The 5134-nt window shown below is 37.2% G+C and overlaps 1 long non-coding RNA gene across 1 annotated transcript; it reads right to left on the bottom strand.

Moving 5' to 3' along the window:
- Nucleotides 1-763: 763 nt before the first annotated feature.
- Nucleotides 764-4621, bottom strand: LOC111559096. The gene is made up of 3 exons (XR_006587485.1): nt 4561-4621; nt 1063-1189; nt 764-773 (listed from the first exon to the last, which is right to left on the bottom strand). It is a non-coding gene; the product is annotated as an uncharacterized LOC111559096 (long non-coding RNA).
- Between the last annotated feature and the right edge of the window lie 513 nt (nt 4622-5134).

The following is a 5134-nucleotide window of genomic DNA, read 5'->3' as shown; positions in this document are numbered from 1 at the left end:
ACTCTCTCTCCCTCTCTCTCTGCTCTCCCCTGTCACATTCACACACTCTCTCTCAAAATTAATGAATGAACTTCATTTAAAGATTTCAAAAATTTAAAAACAGTTTGTGTCCTCCAAAACACACACAGAAGAATATTTACATCAAGGTTTTTCAAATACTTTAAAAATCAAAAGAAATAAGTTTCAAAACAAGTGTGTTTCCAATATGTATCCTAAAGATGTAGCATAAAAATAAAGAGATAAACTCTGGGATAGTCACAATGGAATGCTACACAGAAATATACAGCAATTAACTAATCATACACACAACATGGGTATTTTTCAAAGATATAATACTGAACCAAAGATGCCCGGTACTATATGTATATATACACACACATATAAAATACACATGGTTGTTATACACATATACAGATAGTATGTCTTAACTCAATATAACTTACTCCAATAAACAAAAAGATAACATTTGTGTATAAAAGTGACAGTAGGAGATTCTGGGTGATTCAGGGACACTGAACATTTGAGTCAAGTCAACATGCCACTTCCAAAGGTTCATCGGAGCCTCTAAAAAGTGATTCCTGAAAACAACTTCAAAGACCATTTCAATGGTCTTAAGCTCTGAACTAATGCTTTGTCATCTAATTTCCTCCTGAACTCCAATTGACCCACACTGACTGACTCACCTGGGTCACTCTGGCCTGGGGACTCTAATATCCATGGCTCCTCTCCTTGCTCCAACTGGAGGATCACTTCTGGTTTAGGAATGGATAACCCTGTGAATAAGAATCGTATCACGTGGGAGAAACTGCATGAGTTTCAGGACTCCTCAAGGTGGACGACAGTATAACTCAAAGACTACACAATAAAAAAAAATTTAATTTAATCCCTGTTACGGGACACAGGGAAACAAATTCCTTGTGACAACCAAAAGGGATAAACCATCCTTGGCCTCCAAATTCCAAAGCTAAATGTTATTGTAGTCTACAAAAACTCTACAGGTTTCTGTAAATACAGAACAGGCACACATACTGGAGGCCTGCCTGAGAAACAAGCACTACCTACCCACTGCGACAAGGTGGCTGTAGTTCTCCAGCATCACGTCCCTGTACAGGGTCCTCTGAGCAGGGTCCAGGCGCTGCCACTCCTCCTCAGTGAAGCCCACAGTCACATCCCCGAATGACAATAAGCCCTGCAAAAGCACGTTGTGCTCAGTCTAAAGCAGTCAGAATCAGGAAATATGAAAAAAAAAAAAGAAAGATTGTTCAAAGACAAATTCTTACATGTTTTGCTCTTGAAAACTGACCAGATAATGTTACCAACCTCTACTATATATATATATATATATATATATATATATATATATATATATACACATACATACACACACCTTGTTTTGTGTTAGACTTTGCGAGTGAAAAAGAGATTAGAGTAGAAATACCACTGACGAATCAATTTATTCTTTAATGCAAAAGATCTGAGTGCACACATGTACTTGAAACTGCCCTGGTTCTGACAATTCCAAGTGGAATAAAATACTCTTTCTGATCTCAAAGAAGATATTCTCATAGGGAAACCCGCAAAGACATACCTGCCACAGGAATTAAAGAATCCACACCTAAGAAGACATTACGTTTATACATCAGGCTGATCCTTGGCACAAAGAGAGCCTACCACCATCAAACAATAAATAAGAAGAAACAAAAACAGGAAGAAAATACAGCAAACATTGCAGACTGGGGAGAATCTGATTTCCAAGCTACCACATTATTAAATTCAAATGCCCAATGTTTAATCAAAAAATCACAAGGCATACAAGAAAACAGCAAAACATGTAACCATATAAAACTCCTAAAAAAAAACAACAGAGGTGCTAATGAGCTCCTTGACATAGGTCTTGGCAATGGTTTTAGGTTTGACACCAAAAGCAAAAAAACAACACAAGAAGAAATAAATAGGAGTACATCATAACTAAAATGTTTTGCACACCAAAGAAAATCATCAACAAAAATAGAAAGGAAACCTACTGAACACAGAAAATATTCCTGAGTCCTGTATCTCATAAGGGACTAATATTCAAAATGTATAAAGAACTCACATAACTCACTTGCAAAAAAAATATGAATACACATTGTTCAGAGAAGACATACAGGCCCATAAAAAAGATGGTCAACATCATTCATCATTAGGGAGAGGCAAATCAAAACCACAATGATATTACCTCCTACCTGTTAGAATGGCTACCAAAAACACAAGGAGGAACAAGTGTTAACAAGGATGCAGACAAAAGGGAATGCTGGGCACTGTGCGTCGGAATGTAAATTGGTGCTATGGAAAACAGTATGGAGGCTCTCCAGACAATTAAAAGTAGAACTACCATATGATCCAGCCATTCCACTTCTCAGTAGTTACCCACCCCCCCCAAGATAAAAACATTAACTGAAAAAGATACATACACCCCCACGATTACAGCAGCACTATTTACAATATCCAAGATACGGACACAACCTAACTGTCCACTGATGGATGAATGCATAAAGAAATTGTGGTATGTATATACAACGGAATATGATTCAGCCATAGAAAAGAATGAAACCTTGCCATTTGCAACAACATGGATGGACTTTATGGCATGATGCTAAGTGAAATAAGTCAGAAAGAGAAAGACAAGTAAGTACCATGTGATCTCTCTTACATGTGGAATCTTAAAAAAACAAAAACAAAAAACAAGCTCATACAGAGAACAACTGGGGGGGGGAGGGGGAGATGGGTGAATCCTTTTCTAGTTTAAAAAACTGTCTTCAAGAGAACAAGGAAACTACAATATCTTTTACGAACATGGATGTAAAAAGTCCTCAACAAAATATTTCCAAACAGAATTCACCAGCATAGTAAAAGGATGATTACATATCACAAAGCTATAGTAATCAAAACATATGGTACTGGCACGAAAATAGACACAAAAATCAATGGAACAGAATCGAGACCTCAGAAGTAAACCAAAACCTATATGGTCAATTAATCTATGACAATGGAAGCAAGAATAAACTTTGTGAAATAGACAGTCTCTTCAACAAATGGTGCTGGGAAAACTGGACAGCTACATGCAAAAGAATTAAACTGGACCACTTTCTTACACTATACACAAAAAAGAAACTCAAAAGGGATTAAAGACCTAAATGTCAGACCTCAAATCACAAAACTCCTAGAAGAAAACTACACCCAGTAACTTCTTTGACATGGGCCATAGAAACATTTTTCTAGATATGTCTCCTCAGGCAAGGGAAATAACACCAAAAATAAACTGTTGCAACTACACCAAAATAAAAAGCTTTTGCACAAAGAAAACCATCAATAAAACAAAAAATGAAGCCACTAAATTGGAGAAAATATCTGAAAAAGATATATCTAATAAAGAGGTTAATAACCAAAATATATGAACAACTTATACACCTGATTAAAGCAGACACACAGGAGCATTTGGGTGGCTGAGTCACTTAAGTGTCCGACTTTGGCTCAGGTCACAATCTCACAGTTCGTGGGTTCGAGCCCCACATTGAGCTTTGTGCTGACAGATTGGAGTCTGGAGCCTGCTTCAGGTTCTGTGTCTCCCTCTCTCTCTGCCCTTCCCCTGCTCCTGCTCTCTGTAACCCTCTCTCTCAGACACAGGAAAACATGTTCAACGTCACTCATCATCAGAGAAATGCAAATCAAAACCACAATGAGGTATCACCTCACACCTGTCAGAATGGCTAGCATCAAAAAGAAATAACAAATGTTGGCGAGGATGTGGAGAAAAATGTAAATTTTTGGTGGGAATGGAACCGGTGCAATCACCGTGGAAAACAGTATGGAGGTTTCTCAAAAAAGTAAAAATGGAAATACCATATGACCCAGTAGTTCCATTACCGTGCATTTAGCCAAAGTAAATAAAACACTTAATTTGAAAAGACACATACACCCCTATATTTACTGCAGTATTATTTACAATACCCAAGATATGGAAGCAACCCAAGTGTCCACTGATACATGAACGAATAGAGAAGATTTGGTATATATACACAATGTAATATTACATAGGCATTAAAAAGAATGAGATCTTGGCATTTGGGACAAAATGGATGGACCTAAAAGGTATTATGCTAAGTGAAATAAGACAGACAGAAAAAGAAAAATACCACGTGATTTCACTTCCACGTAGAATCTAAAAAACGAAACAAATGAACAAAGAAACAAAAAAGAGACCCATAAATACAAAGAACAACCTGATGGTTGCTAAGGGAAAGTGTTGGAAGATGGGTGAAACCGAGAAAGAGGATTAAGAGTTACAACCTTCGAGTTATAAAATAAATAAATCACAGAGATGAAAAGTATAGAACAGCAATTAAGGTCAGTAATATCGTAATAATGTATGGCAACAGCTGGTGATTACACTTATTGTGGTAAGTACTAATGTATGCAATTGTTGAATCAGTATGTTGTACACCTTATGCTAATATAAAATTGTATGTTTATTGTGTTTCCTTTAAAAAATAAAAAAATAAAAAAATAAAAAGGGGGCACCTGGGTGGCTCAGTCATTTAAGCGTCTGACTTCGGCTCAGGTCATGATCTTCTGCTCTGTGAGTTCCAGCCCCAAGTCGGGCTCTGTGCTGACAGCTCAGAGCCTGGAGCCTGCTTCAGATTCTGTATCTCCCTCTCTCTCTGGCCTCCCCCGTTCATGCTCTGTCTCTCTCTGTCTCAAAAATAAATAAACGTTAAAACAAAACAAAACAAAACAAAACAAAACAAAATAAAATAAAATAAAATAAAATAAAATAAAATAAAAGAGGGGCACTTGGGTGCCTCAGTCACTTGAGCAATCCACTCTTGGTTTGGCTCAAGTCATGATCCCAGGGACATGAGATCGAACCCTGTGTCACACTCCACACTGGGCTTGGAGCCTGTCTAAGAGTCTGTCTTTCCCTTTTCCTCTGCCCCATCCATGCTCGTGTCCACACTCACTGTCTAAAAAATTAATAAAATTTAATTTAATTTAAATTTTAAAAAAGGATTATTATACACCATGACCAAGTAGATCCATTCCTGGAATGCAAGGATGGTTCAACATACAAAAATTGATTAACATAATACACCAC

Source organism: Felis catus, chromosome D2 (assembly GCF_018350175.1).
Source record: "Felis catus isolate Fca126 chromosome D2, F.catus_Fca126_mat1.0, whole genome shotgun sequence".
Classification (NCBI taxonomy): Eukaryota; Metazoa; Chordata; class Mammalia; order Carnivora; family Felidae; genus Felis; species Felis catus.
This window is presented reverse-complemented; position numbering and strand designations above follow the sequence as displayed.